The 15,716-nt window shown below is 42.6% G+C and overlaps 1 protein-coding gene and 2 pseudogenes across 4 annotated transcripts in view; 1 reads left to right on the top strand and 2 right to left on the bottom strand.

Annotated features, from left to right (window-relative positions):
• LOC122896709 overlaps window positions 1–7,587 on the bottom strand; it is a 41,197-nt pseudogene extending 33,610 nt beyond the window's left edge.
• Window positions 4,132–4,271, bottom strand: LOC122897705 (annotated as a pseudogene).
• Window positions 7,588–7,746: 159 nt separating the features above from the next.
• The window catches only part of CDKL5 (cyclin dependent kinase like 5), a 206,227-nt gene continuing 198,257 nt past the window's right edge, over window positions 7,747–15,716 (top strand). For 3 of the 4 annotated variants that reach the window (XM_044235916.1, XM_044235915.1, XM_044235914.1), the window contains exon 1: window positions 7,747–7,828. The gene's annotated coding sequence lies outside the window, so the exon portion shown is untranslated. The remainder of the gene's footprint in view (window positions 7,829–15,716) is intronic. The other variant, XM_044235917.1, reaches the window with a different exon arrangement.

Raw genomic sequence — 15,716 nt, 5'->3', positions numbered from 1 at the left:
GCATAAGAACATAGTAGCTTTGCCTTGATGTGTTTGAAAAGCAGGAAAAAGTTTTTCCTGCAGAGGTGCTGTGGGAGTAATTGAGATAGTGTAAGGAAAGTTCCTGGCACATAGCACCGTTACATAAATGGTTTCTAACGCTTAGAGCGTAGAGCTTAGTGGTTAAGGATTAGGTTTCTGGAATCTGTTGTCTGGTCTGCATATTGGTTCCACCGCTTACTGATCAAGGAAGCTTGGCCAAGTTACTAAAACTGTGTCTAAAAATGGAGATAAGATCCACTTGCATGAGTTACCCATTCCCGTGTAACAAATTACCCTAACACTTGGTGGCTTAAAACAAGAAACATTTGTTATCTCATAGTTTCTGTGGGTCAGGAATTCAGGAGTGACTTAGCCAGCTGGTTCTGGCTCCGGTTCTCTCCGGATTGCAGTTACCTGAGGGCTTCTCTGGGGCTGGAGGAATGGCTTTTCAGATGGTGCCCTCACATGGCAGCTGGCAGTTTCTCACTGGCTGTTCATGGGAAGCTTCAGTTCCTCACCCCATGTTCTTTCCATAAGGAATTTTGAGACTGTCCCCACAGTAGGCGGGCTTTCCCCCTTAGCAAGTGATCCAAGAGAACAAGGAAGACGCTGTAAAACCCTTTTTTGACTTGGTCTCAGGTCATAACCCTCTATGACCATCACTTCTGCCATATTTTATTTGTTAGGAGTGACTAAGTGTAGTCCACACACAAAGGGAGGAGAATTTAGCTTTACGTTTTGGGATGGAGTAGGGGGGAAATTTTGTGAGGAGATCTTAAAACTGCTACATGACTTTATATGGATATCATGAGGATTAAATGACATAATCCATGTAAAATGCTCAATAAATATTGATTAATGTTCTTCTTCTTCTTCTTTTTTTTTTTTTAGAGAGAGAGAGAGTGCGGGAGAGCCCAGGGGCAGGGGGAGAGAGACAATCCCAAGCAGGCTCCATACTCAGCATGAGCTCAACACGGCGCTTGATCTCATGATCAAGCCCCTGGTGTGAGATCATGATCCAAGTTGAAATCAAGTGTTGGTCGCCCAACTAATTGAGCCAACCAGGTTCCACTGATTAATATTATTTCTAAAGGAAGATGAATAAACTGTTGTTTAGCTAGGGAAATATGGTTTCATCTGGTTTAAGACCCTAATGTATTCTCTCCTGGAAGGGGAGAAGGTTCTACATCATTTCCCAGCAGTCCCCAGCAAATCCTGGTGAGCTCCAGGCGCCCACAGCCTAAGTGCCGTGCTAACACACCTCTTACTGGCTTCCTTTTCTTCCCTGTCTCACTAGCCCACTCATCTTCTGGTGTTTCTTGGGATCGACTCTCAAATAACACTACTTACACTCACATCACTGTCTCAGGGTCTGCCTTTGGGGAGACCCAAACTAAGACATCACTCATTGAGTCAATACGAGGATTAAAGGAGATGATATATACACAATGCCTGGTGTATGATGATAGCAATTAGCATTTATCGATCAGTTTCTTGAGCCAGAACTGCTTCAAGCACCTTATATACATGAACTCATCTAACCCTACCTTAATCCTCATAAAACCTTGTTATTATTCCCCTACTCCAGATGAGGAGACCAAGACACAGAGAGAGTAACTTCAAGGTCACACACTACTTGAACCAGTGAAACTGTTATTCAGATCCAGGCACTAAACATGGAAACATGCTTTCAGGATGCTGGAGTCGTCCTTTGAGTTATCGGAACTCTCACTTTTATTTAGTTAACCTTGGGAGATTCTGGCTTGTTTTTGGTGTGCTGTTGACAAATGGGTAAAGTATCTTGAGAGAGATTTTTCCTGTTGCCTCCACTTAGGAGGGCTTCTGTTGGAGAAGTGACAGCTACAGGCTGTGGGTAGTGGTTCTGGGGATGGGAACTGGAAGGAGGATTTACACTTGTCATTCAGATGCCCTCTACACAAAGGTCAACTACAGTCAAGATGAGGGGCTAGAGGCAAATGCCTACAGAAGGCATAGAGGGTCATGACCTAAGAAGGCGCCCTGGATTGATTTTCAATAGCAGAAAAAGACTATAAAGTCAGAAAAACTGTGCAAGATGAAAAGGGACATGAAGGGCAAATTTGCCATAAAAACATGGTTTTTGGGGCGCCTGGGTGGCTCAGTGGGTTAAAGCCTCTGCCTTCAGCTCGGGTTGTGATCTCGGGGTCCTGGAATCCCGACACAGGCTCTCTGCTCATCAGGGAGCCTGCTTCCCCCACCCCCCTCTCTGCCTCTCTGCCTACTTGTGATCTTTGTCTGTCGAATAAATAGATAAAATCTTAAAACAAACAAACAAACAAACAAACATGGTTCTAGGGGTGCCTGGGTGGCTCAGTGGGTTAAAGCCTCTGCCTTTGGCTTAGGTCATGATCCCAGGGTCCTGGGATCAAGCCCTGAGCCCCGCGTCGGGCTCTCTGCTCAGCGGGGAGCCTACTTCCTTTCCTCTCTCTCTGTCTGCCTCTCTGCCTACTTGTGATCTCTGTCAAATAAATAAATAAAATCTTTTAAAAAAAAAAAAAGAAAAAGGGGCGCCTGGGTGGCTCAGTGGGTTAAAGCCTCTGCCTTCGACTCAGGTCATGATCCCAGGGTCCTGGGATCGAGCCCCGCATCGAGCTCTCTGCTCAGCAGGGAGCCTGCTTCCCCCTCTCTCTCTGTCCTGCCTCTCTGCCTATCTGTGATCTCTCTCTGTCAAATAAATAAATAAACAAAATCTTAAAAAAAAAAAAGAAAAGAAAAAACCCACAAAAAACCCATGGTTCTTAGGTGAAATAGGTGAAGGAGATTAAGAAGTATAAACTTCCAGTTATAAAATACATAAGTTATGGTGATGTCTTATACAGCATAGGAAATATATGTGAGGGTGTGTGTGTATCACAGTTAGTAATATTGTATTAACCGTACATTGACAGAGGCTAACTAGACTTATTGAGGTGATCATTTCACAGTGTATAAAATATATATCACTATGACGCACACCTGAAACTAATGGGACATTATATTTCATTTATACATAAAAAAATACATGGTTCAAAGTAGTGATTGAGAAAAGTAAACTGCTTCATGTTTATACCACCCCCAGAACTGATACTGCTCAGCAACAGCTGAGTATTTTTTTCTTTTTTAAAGATTTTATTTATTTATTTGACAGAGAGAGAGAGAGAGAGAGAGATCACAAGTAGGCAGAGAGGTAGGTGGAGAGAGAAGGGGAAGCAGGCTCCTTGCTGAGCAGAAAGCCCGATGCAAGGCTCAATCCCAGGACCTTGGGAATATGACCTGAGCCAAAGGCAGACACTCAACTGCTCAACCGACTGAGCCAACCAGGTGTCCCATGGTGAGAACTATTATTATCATCATCTACCCATTTTATACAGGAAGAAACTGAGGCACAGAGAAGTTGAACAATTTGTCCAGGGACATAACTATATGTCTATGGTTTTGGCCACTTAACTACACTTAACTACACTGCTTTGCTAACCATCCACTTTCGTATGGTATTCTATTCTGGTGTGGTTTTCCCTCTTGGGTCTTTTGAGGCTGACATTTCTGTTCTTTCCACACTGTTTGTGGTTAAACTTAGTGCCTGGAGGATAGGGTAGAGGTTTTAATAGTTTAAAATAAGGTACTGGATTCGCGTTTCTAAAATGACATTTTCCCAAATGGCATGAACTTTAAATGAAAACATGTAAGATGTGACAGTCTGGTTTAAGCTCTGAGCAGGGCCAAGGAATAACTAAGGCTCACCTCTTCCTACAAAACCTACAAATTTACACAATGGGGGGCCTAGGTGGCTCAGTTGGTTAAGCATCTGCCTTCTGCTTGGGTCATGATCCCAGGGTCCTGGGATTAAGCTCCCCATCTGGCTCCCTACTCAGTGGGGAGCCTACTTCTCCCTCTCCCACTATCCCTGCTTGTGCTCTCACTCTTTCTCTCTCTCTCTGTCAAAATAAATAAATAAAATCTTTAAAAAATTTACACATTGATTTGATTTTTAAGTTTTTTCTCCTAGATCTTGATTGCATTATGAGGTCTAAGCCCAACAGGCATTTCACATATGCTTTGTGTCACTGCCAGTCCCCCTAACCCCCACCCCCCAGCACACCAACAGAAGTTGCAGTTGAGTTTCCCACATTTGGGGAAATCGCTGGGGTCAGAATGACCTGAGTGTAGTGGACAAGACTCGCCCCGAGAGAACCACCCTCGTGATCTTGGTATCTTCTCTGCCAGGTAAGTATTAACATAAATGCTTTTTGGCAATGATTAGAAGGTTTATTTAGTCTTCCAGACCTGTCCAATGTGTAGCCAGAATAACAATGTCTTACATCTTTTTTTTTTTTTAAAGATTTTATTTATTTATTTGAGAGAGAGAGACAGTGAGAGAGAGAATGAGCGAGGAGAAGGTCAGAGAGCGAAGCAGACTCCCCATGGAGCTGGGAGCCTGATGTGGGACTCGATCCCGGGACTCCAGGATCACGCCCTGAGCCGGAGGCAGTCGTCCAACCAACTGAGCCACCCAGGCGTCCCCATCTTTTTTTTTTTTTAAAGATTTTATTTATTTTATTTGACAGACAGAGATCACAAATCGGGAGAGAGGCAGGCAGAGAGAGAGAGGAGGAAGCAGGCTCCCTGCTGAGCAGAGACCCCCCCACCCCCACCCCATGCCGGGCTCAATACCAGGATCCCAGGATCATGACCTGAGCCGAAGGCAGAGGCTTCAACCCACTGAGCCACCAGGCGCCCCACATTGTCTTACATCTTGCTGGACATTTATTCATTTATTACTGAGACCAATAATGAGTAGCACACATGAGCTATGTAGTGGGATAGTCTTGAGGCATCTAACAGAAACCTTGACTCAAACGGTCTTAAATGCAAGGCAAGGGCAGAATTTGTTTAATTAAGCAACTCGGAGTTGTCATCAAGAACCCAGGTTTTTTGTTTGCTTCTTTTTTCTATTTTTCAACTCTGCCTTATGTAGTGTACGGACTTTGACCAAAGTTTGGTTTTCCAATCACAAAATGGCTGCCAGAGGCAACTCAGGTTCTTGCTTCCTTGTTCATCCAGCAGGGTAGAAAGGAATATGTTTCCCTCAAATCATAGGATGTTAAGTCCTTTCCTTTAGTCTAATTGGGACTTAGTCACTGATTGACTGATAAACACTTTCCACCCTGGCAGTGTGGATACCTGAACACAGTTGGGGTTCTATTAGAAGGAGGATGAAACAAATAGATGCCGGAGAACCTCTGAAGCTATTGCTTCATCTAGAAAAAGGTGACCTAACAGAAGATATTTCAGAGAATCATGAGCCTCAGAGATAATATATGTAGGGTTGCCAGATTTACCAAATAAAAAAATACAGGATTCCCAGTTAAATTTGAATTTCAGATAAAAAGCAAAAGATTTTTCAGTGTAAGTATGGGCACCTCTTTCTACAAACACTACACAGGGACACACTGATTTGGTTCTTAAGCTTTTCTCCCAGATTCCAATTTTGTTATGAGGTCTGGGCCCAGAGGGGCAATTCCAAAAATGATTTTTTGGACAATGATTAGAAAGCTTATTTAGTCTTCTACCCTTGTTCCACATGTATCCAGGATAAAAATACATACTTACACTAAAAAGTTACTTACTGCTTATCTGAAATTCAAATTTAACAGGCCTCCTGTATTTTATCTGGCAGCTCTAAATGTATGTAAAATTCTTGGCACAGAGCAGGCATTCATTCAGTGGTTAAGTATTAGTGTTCTTTCTACATAAGAAAAGAGCTCAGTTAAATGGCAGTGGTACTTTTTAACTCTTACTGGCCTAGAAAATATATACTTTTGATCAATATTGCCATGAACCGAACTGGATGTGGTTCCAAGAAACCCTTCACCAAGTCCTCAAAACCAGATCAAAGTAAATGTCCCTAAGTGGAAGGTCATGGTTACATATATGGGGGGGGCACATTATAAAACATCTAATATTACCACTTAAAACTAAACTGGACCTGTATCAATGAATATTCAGTTACTGGTTTTTCTCAGTCTATATGGATAAACCATTCTTCATTTGATTCAGAAGTCATGCTCGAAGGTGCTAACACACAGGGATGAAAACGGCACGATTGGCCCAGGAATTCTGGCTCCACTTGGGTGATGCTCTAGGTCACGGCACTGTTACTTTGCATCTGGAGGAGGCAGGAGACTCTGCAGAGATCTGCTGTTGGCTCTGACTCCATTTTCCCCTCACTGCTAATTCACTGTTCCTACCTGAAAATTTTTCTAATATGCTTCCTGAAAAGCTGAAGGGAAAACAGGCACCTTCATTTCCTCATCAAATATTCACCATGCTATGAAAAAGAAAACCCTAGTGTCTTGGCACCACAAGTGGCCAAACCCAGCATGTTGTTATATATTGTTACCAGATTCACGACAGGAATAGATTAAGTGGATTTAATCCAAGGTATCTATTTCCCATTACTGCACAGTACTGCTTATTTCTCATTTGGTGGCTGCTATGACCTCATAGACTGCTTTTCTGTGCTTTTCCCAAACCAGAAAAAACCCCATTTTCCCTCTTTGCTTTAAGTGGAAATTACTATGCAGCTTTACAGAGATTTGTCCACAATGCCTTTAAACAAGATGATTATTTTTCTTAATTTTCAAAAAGTGGCATTGGAAATGTATCCCTTTCCATTTCATCATCTCCTTATCCTCATTGGAAACCTGATCCTTGGTAGGTGTTATGATCTTTACATTTCTGCTGGTCGGGTGGATGACTTCATTGCCAGCTGGGGAATCTTGTGTGGCGGAGCATTGGACCTGAACTGTGGGTTGATGCCTCTGCTGCAACAGCCTTTTGCATGCATCCAGCTGCTGTGTAAGGAATCCTCAGGCTACTGGTTCTTTGCTCCAAATTCACCCAAGGGACCGCAGGCTGATGGATGAGCTTATGTGTGAATGTGTGTATATGTGCGCGTGTGAGTGTGCACGAACAGCTGCCAACAGTTGGGCAGAAGCTGCAATGGACTTCGATATCATTTTTACCAAAGACAGAGATAAACCGTCCTCCATCCTTTATTTCCAAGTAGTGCCTCGGCTCCCACCCCAAAAGTGTTCTCTGCGCTCTTCCACGACCCACCCCTCCCGGCCCCCCCGCACGTGTCCCTCTGGAGGGAGGCCAGGATAGCTGTGCCGCAGGCAGGATTCCCCTTTTTTTTCCGCAGTGAGAGGCGGATTCCCGGGCCTCTTTGGCCCTCCACCCCCCGCAGCCACCCCTTTCTTAGTCACGATCTTCCCCGCCCCTCCCCCTCCCCTCCTACCCTCCCCCCGCAAACCCCTCCCCGCGACCGCTCGAGGCTCGGGCCCCGCCCCTCCCAGCTTCCCAGCCCAGGTTGCTGGGGTCTGGCTGGACAACCAAACCTGGCCCGCGAGGGGATGCGGCGCGCGCGTGAGCGCGCGCGGGCGAGCTTATACAAGAAGCCAGCCCTCTTAGACTTCTGGGGCCGAGCACGAGCGGCACAGGCGGGGCGCGCGGGCCCGAGCTCGAGGACGAGCGCTCTTTCCGCATTGGTTTCTACCAGAAGTGGGCGGGGCAGGGGCGGGACCTGGCTGGGCGTTCGAAGCTTCTTTATTGGCCCGAACGGGACGGCCAGGGCGGGCCAGTTAGCAAATTAGGCTGTGCGTTCGCTTCGGCGAGAGGGCGGGGCCGGAGGTTTCCATTAGTTGTCCGTGCCACTGGGAAAGGTAAATCGGCGACGGCGGCTTCAGGAGCTGTGGGGTCCCCAGCTGGAGGTGGGGGACTCGGCTGGGTGAGTAGTTGAGCCGCCACCCGCCCATCAGATCTTTGTGCCCCACATCGGTTTCGCGCCACCCATCTTCTTCTGAGACAGGGGACCCACCCGGTCCCCCCGGGCAGACGTGAGAAGGGGCGGCGGCGCAGGTTCCCCCAGAACAGGGCGACGCGGCGAGGGTGCTCCAGCTTGGAGTGGCCCCTCCTCAGTGCCCCATTGCGCCAGTGGAAGGGCTTCCCCGGCGAGAGTTTGGGTCTGAATTTTGGGGCGTGGGGAGACGAGAGGATATGAGGAGGGGCGGCGGGTCGCGGCAGCCAAGCGGTGCTCCCCTCAGCAGCGGGTCTGCGGCGTCCCCGCCCCGCCGCCCCCGCGGCGAGAGCTCCCCCGGGCTTGCGGCGAGGGAAGCCCCTTCCCGCCGGCGCCGAGGAGGAGCCTGTGCGGCGGAGCCCCCAGCCCGAGTTCGGAGGGAGTCCGGGACCCGCCGGGGGCTGCGAGCCGGGGCCGGAGCCCGGGCCCTGCTGACTGACCTTGGCTGCCCGCGAGGGTGGGCGAACGACCCACCGTCTGCCCCGCATCTCTTCCAGCCTCCTCCCAACAAGTTTCAGGCGTTGCTGTGAAGTTCCCGACTGGCATAGTGGGGAGAAGCAGAAATTGGCCGCTTCCCAGACCTTCGTAGCCTTTGGACCCTCATAGAAATGAAATCCTGGGGTTTGGAACCATTTCCAAACGAACAGGTCCTTCTCGCATTGACACGTTTTATGCCCACGTTGAGGGAAAAATAACCCGAACGTATTTCTGTGTAAAGGCAGATCTTCCTTGAGGATTTTTTTTTTTTTTTTCCTTTTTCTTTCTTCGCTTCACTTGAGTGTTAAAGCACTGATGCCTGACCTTAGTATCTCCACAGCGAGATTAGGGGCGGATGCTGTGATATTTAAGTAGTTGCAGATCAGTGTTCTGTTAACACAATCTATTTTAATTGGCTGAAATTTAGGCTGATTTTAGAAAGTATTGCAGACACAGAATAATTTCCGTCTGTGAATCTGAACTAGGTTTGTTTGGACGTAATGGTTATGTAGTTAATGTAAGAGATTACACAAATTAATTTGTCTGAGAGCTTTTGGCTGGAACGGGAGACGTAAATATGTATAGAATAGGATTGTCGTTTTAGGTAACATTTCCAGCTTGCGCCTTTCTTGCTGTTGGGTTACAAAAAAGGCATCTTTACGGAGGCTATTCGGAATTCTATGTGAACTACATTTAGATGTAAATTTTTTTAAACTTAAGTGTTTTAAAACATTTTAATTGCAAAATGTGAAGAACCTATGTTTACTTGTGTGTTTAGTGTTGGGGGGTAGTATAATCTTATATTTAGCAACCCAATTACAGTTCATGAATAATACATATTTTTAAAAGGTGTGCCTCTTTTTGAGAACATGGTACTTGAGTATCTTAGCAATTTTTCTAATTTCTTTATTAAAAGTACTATTTTAGGTTTGAGCATTTTTGGCGTTCACGCTGGAACAGGAGTAAGGAAGCCTGCAGCAGTATTACCAGTTTGACACCACCAGTGGGTGTTTCTGTTGACAAATGCAGAGAAGAGAACATTTGGGAAGGAAATCTTTTTTTTCAGGGTGGGGGGGTTGGGGGGTTGGGTGAGGGGGGAACGAGCCAGAAGAAAGAAGCTGCAGAACTAAAGCTGCCAGCACAGTGTATGCTGAGCATTTCGCAAGTACAAGGAAACCTAATTAAGATGAAAAAAAAAATCGGTTTGGCTGTATTAAATAATAAAATTCCAAAAGAGGCATGCTAAATAAAGTTAATCATTCCGAGAGTGTTAAATAATCGACCATTTCAGAAGAGTTTGGAGGGTCTTCAACTCGAGTGTCAAATCTTGTTGAATTGTCTTGCCTTTTAAACATAATGCAGTGATTAATTTGATGCATGTGTGTGTATATATATGTGCGTCTTGTATTCTAGGTTTGCTGATGTGGCATGTTTCCTAAGATTAATTTTTTTTTAAAACAAAACTTGATATGTTAAAAAACATTAGAAATAAACATTCTTTCTCCAGAGAGAATTTCTTTTTTCCTGGTCAGATTTATAATTTAGACATGATTTAGGGGCTTGTGGAAGGGTTTTTTTTACCCCTTATTTCAGGTTTTTGAGACTTATGCAAGTTCCCCAGACTAAATCTGCCATTATTTTCACTGCAATTTTCTTGCAGTCATTTAAATCAGAGTGTGGCATCTACAGTATTCCCCGGGGTTTTAGAAGAAAAGGCTCCCATGGAGGGAAATTGCAGGGCCATCTCGCATAGATGAGTAATAGAAGGTTGACTGATTGCGAATCAGTTGTATTCTGTTCCAGATATGTTGCATGGGGTTAAGGAAGTCATTTAATGAGAACCAGATTTTACATGGTACTTCTACTTTGAAGGTGCAGTATTGTTCCATTACAAACTAAAATACAGAAGTGGAGAAATTCCTTCAAGTATGCCTCCCCCCCCAGTCTTGCTTAACCACTGTGTCCAAGAATCTGTGAGAGACTCTCAACAATAGTTGCATTGTTGGAAATGACAGTGGCTTCTGTTGCAGAAATTTAACCTTTCATTATGATTTGTGTTTCAGTTTACTTTGTGATAGAAAATTCAGCTATATCTAAGAATATGGGTGTAGGAAATTTGTAAGGAAGTGAACCAAGAAAATAAACGTCTGTTAAAAGTTCACCTTTTTTTCCCCTTCCATTTTGATAACTTGTAGTTATCTCTTTTATTTCTTCTAGGTTTGAGAAGGTAGGTTAGCTTAGTGCTTTATTTTTGGCAGTAAATGTGGAGACAAGACTTTTTCATGTGATAAATTGATACCAAATAATAAGGCATTTAGAAGAAACCACCCATATACACAGACCCAAAATGTGAGGGAAATCTTTTAGATAACCCTTAACTTTGGTATGAGAATAGCAAAATTTTAAGTGTGGAGTTACTTTCTACATAGTAAAAGGCTGTTTACTCAGAATTTGATTGTTTTTGATTCCAAAGGTTGTTTTATTTGTTTGTAGCATCAAATTCCTTGGTAGAGGAGGAGATAGAATCTCAAAGGTTCTTTATCATCTGATGTTGTCAATTGGGTCACATATTGCAACTTAGGAAAACACTGCAATTAAAAGACTAAGTTTAAACTTTCTGTTTGGGAGGGTTTTCTAATTCAATCTTAAACTCAACATTAGAAATGTTTTATTGACAATGCATCATTTTTGTGTTTGGATTTAAATTATTGATAATTTCTAGAATGTTTCCTTCATATACAGCAGCGCATGATGGCTAGATTACTCAAAGGTTTGGCCTCATTTCTCATTCAAGTTTGTACATTTACTTCATAATACTGAGATATGAAGTTGGGTGCAGTTCTTTCAGTGGGTATGAGAGCTGAGTGAGGAGTTTCTACCTAAAGAACCTGATAACATTTAGACAATTAAGATTTCGGAATTAACAGAAAATTACTTACAAGGTTAAAATAAAGGATCTAGCCCATTCAGGTCTTTGAAATTGATTGTCAACATTTTGAAATAAGCTCTTAGAAACATTTGTGTTGGAAACAGTTCTAATTAAGGTCCTGTTTTGGGAGTGGTCTCTCTTTTGGGTAGTCTTTATAATAATTAAATTATAATGTAGTATTTATTGAGCCTTACTGAAGACCAGATACTATAGTAAATAATTCATTTGCATGGATAGATGTGTGTGTGTGTGTTCTCACAATACCTGTGTGAGGTAGATATTTTCCTAAACATTTGATCAGATGGGCTCAGAGAGAAAATAATTTGCTCAGATTACCCAGCTAGGCTGTAGCAGAGGCAATTTCATCCAAATATGTCTGACTTGAACCTGTGTTCTTCAAAACATGCTTTCTGCTTCTCTTTAGGAATCTGATTGTGCAAACATATGTTGAGGTCCTACTGAAAAGTCACTTGTGGGGTGGTACTAGAGGTCTAAATATGCCTCCTGTAGTTAACTACATCGGTAAGGCCGCCTGACCTTCAGTCATGTGGGAGGAGGCTGGACTCGGGTCCATCAGCACTTATGGATTGGACAACTGGAAGTGTAGACTTTTTTTTTTTTTTTTAAGATTTTATTTATTTATTTGACAGCTCACAAGTGGTCAGAGAGGCAGTCAGGGAGAGAGGGGGAAGCAGGCTCCCCGCTGAGCAGAGAGCCCGATGCAGGTCTTGATCCCAGGACCCTGAGACCATGACCTGAGCCAAAGGCAGAGGCTTAACCCACTGAGCCACCCAGGTGCCCCTAGAAGTGTAGACTTTTATAATGAAGGGTCATTAATACTGTTTCTTCATAAATGAAGGTTGTACATAATTATTTACACCCAAAATGATGTAGCTGTTTCTAATTAACTACTTGGTATTTCATGTTTCTGCATGTTCCACTGTAACTTTTGATGACTTTGATTAAATTTGCTACACTAATAAAGGTGGTGAAGATACTCCTTGAATTCAGTTTTGTGGTTTAGATGCACTCTAAATGGCAGCCACTACAATTTGCAGATGGGTATCTCTTCTGTAATTGTTATGACTTCAGTGAAATAAAACCTGGAGGTAAATGAAGTTTACAGAGACATGTCATTGTTGCTTCTTAATACATAGAAGTTGGACTCTGACAAAAATGTTTCTGCTTGAAAGTAGAATTTTCTGCTACTTGAAGCCTCTTGTGATTATGTGTGTGTGTTACAAGACCCATCATTAAGAGAGCTAAACAGTCGCTTGTGGGATTTAGACACAACCTGCAAGGTACCGTAGCTACAGCTGTTTTCCTGCCTGCATCATTTTCTTTTTAGTTACCCTGAAAGAATAGATGTGGGAGTAAAGCTACCTTGGGAACGACTTGTACAGCATAGGCTGATCTCCACGCTCCCAGTTGCTCACCTTTGCTCAGTGTACTGCATGTGTAGATGGACATTGTTGATAGGATAGTTTAGGGATATTGTTTTTTGGGTACACATAATAGAACAGAAGAAGGCAGTTCTTTGGTTGGAAGTATAAAGTGTTTTGGAAACAAACTTTCATTGCTTTTAGTTGAATGTTTCTCTATAGAAAGTGACCCTTACAAGTGCCAGGCAGGTAAATCAATAACTCCTTGTGTGGTAGATTTTGTCTGGATTTTTAATAACAAACAGATTGGACACAGCACTGCTCTGATAATAATGGTTTACTGTAAATTCAGTTATAACTGGTTTGAAGTAGGTTTACTTTTTTTTTTTTTTTAACTGTTTAACAGCTATGGCTGTATGATTCTGTTGTTACTTTGTATTCTTTGTAAGAGAAAGGTCTAATGTCAAATAGTTACATAATGAAGTGCTTTCTGACAGTGTAACCTTTTTGATTAGAGGGAAATAGGCATTTTGAATGTGCCAACTTTAATTTCTGGACGTTAAAAAACCATAGATGAATATGTTATCTATTTATTTATTTTTAAGGACTACCCCCCTTTTTTGTAAGTTGCAACTTTATTATTTTTAAAAGTTTATTTATTAATGTAATCTCTATGCCCAGTGTGAGGCTCAAACTCACAATCCCCGAGATCAAGAATCGCATGTTCTTCCAGCTGAACCAGCCACAGGCCCTAGATAAGTTGCAATTTTAGATCTCAGTTTTGTATTTGTCTTTTGTATTATGTCTGAAGATTAGGTTCTTGGCAGTGTAAGATCCTATCGTAATAATCAGATTAAGCACACATACATTCACTTAAGGAAGATATGGCAGATGAAAAATGGTGGTAAGTAATAGCTGAAGCACAACTTACTGACTTGGGTTTGCCCAATCACTCTGATACTGGCTGGGTGGAAACTAGTTTCCTGATAGAATTTTTCAGAGATTACAAAAGTTGGTCCATATCCTAGAATTTATCCATACACCCCATCTGGTTTGTTAGTCTCTCACAGAATGTATTAACTTTAATTACTAGTACTGTTTTTTTTTTTTTTTTTTTTAAGTAGGTTCTGTGTCCAGTCTGGGCCTTGAACTCGTGACCCTGAGATCAAGAGTTGCATGCTGTACTGACTGAGTCAGCCAGGTGCCCTGCTAGTACTATAATTGTTATTAGTAATATTTTAAAATTTTAAGATTAGTATTGCAAATTAAAAGGTCCCCCCCCCAAAAGAAGGTTTTGTTTTAATTGTTAGTAATGGAAAACAGTCGAGGTAGACAAAATCTAATTTTGAGCAGATTGGTATTTCATACTTTATCAATTATTTCTTTCTAAAATAACCTGTCCTACATCCTGTGGATCTGTCCTTCATTTAACAAATACTATCTTCTGTGTACCAAACTGTGGTGGAAGATGGATAGGGTGATAGGTAAAAGATGAAGGCTTGCCCTTTCTTTCTTTATTTTTTTTTAATTAAAAAAATTAAAAAATTTATTTATTTATTTATTTGACAGAGAGAGAGAGAGAGAGAGATCACAAGTAGGCAGAGAGGCAGGCAGAGAGAGAGAGAGAAGGAAGCAGGCTCCTTGCTGAGCAGAGAGCCTAATATGGGACTTGATTCCAGGATCCTGAGATCATGACCTGAGCGGAAGGCAGAGGCTTAACCCACTGAGCCACCCAGGTGCCCTCTTTTTTTTTTTTTTTAAGATTTATTTATTAGAGCCATGTGCATGCTGGGGGAGGGGTGGGGGGGGAGGGAAAGAGAGAGATAGAGATAGAGAGAGAGAGAATCCAAGCAGACTCCATGCTGAACTTGGAGCCCTACTTGGGGCTCTAATCCATGACCCTGAGATTGTGAGATCATAACCTGAGTCAAAACCAAGAGTGGGATGCTCAACTGAGTGAGCCACCAATCTCCCCCTCCACCACCACTTTTTTAAGGAGGCCTTTCCCTTAAAGAATTTATAGTTTCAATTTGAGTCAGAAGCAAAATACAAGGCGCTATGGGATTATGTAACAGGGTAGGGATTGGAATCTGTCCTTTCAGGGAGCAGGTAGGAAGGCTACACTGGGGAGTTAACATTTAAGTGAGACTGGAAGGATGAGAAGGGCCTCTCTAGTTGGGGAAATAAGTTTTCCTGGCCATCAGGTACAAATGCCCTCAGGCAGGGTGAGAGAGATAGAGGCTTTTGAAAAACAACCTTTTAAAGAACTGAAAATAAATCCAAAATGACTTGGAAAGTAGAGAAGCAAGTGGTGAAGCAGAGTTAGGCAAGGGCCAAATCCTAAAAAGGCTTGGTAGGCCATCTACTCGGTTTTTGAGCTTGTCCAAAGGCCTCTAGTTTGCTAGTTTGCTGTTTCCTAGGAGCAAACTCCTGAAGGTTTTAAGCAGGGGTGTGACAGGAAATGAAATGCTCCCTCCTCCTCCCCAAAACAAAACAAAACCCCAGAGTTTTAGCTCAATGGAACCTTGATAATTTACCAGAAAGGTCATAATCTGTGCGAGGTAAAATATTCTGCCCTCATCTCACTAAAATTTTTGCAACTGCTTCTTTGATTGAGTGTCATCTGTGATAGTCTTTTCATTGTTTTTGTAGAAATTACCCTTGATTTTCTAAAGGCTCCTTTTATCCTTCACCATTCTGTTAACCTTATATAGGAATGTCATTTCTATTTATAACCGAGTTAATTTTTTTCTAATAGTGTCAGCTCTCTTCCATATTTAAACTTAAAATTCCTCACTGCCACCCCCCACACTTTTAATCTGCTCAAGGTATTTAATGTTTTAATGAAATGTTTCATTAAATATCAGCATTAAACTTGCTTTATTCTTTTTCCCCCTCAAATATAATGTCTTAGGCCTAGTTTATTATTTTCAGCATTTATGCTATTTCATATGTTATGAAATCTCATTTGGGCACCTATAATGTTTTTAGAGAATTTTGTTAATACTGTGTAGGAATACAGATCTTTGGC

This window comes from Neovison vison, chromosome X (genome assembly GCF_020171115.1).
Source record: "Neovison vison isolate M4711 chromosome X, ASM_NN_V1, whole genome shotgun sequence".
NCBI lineage: Eukaryota > Metazoa > Chordata > Mammalia > Carnivora > Mustelidae > Neogale > Neogale vison.
This window is presented reverse-complemented; position numbering and strand designations above follow the sequence as displayed.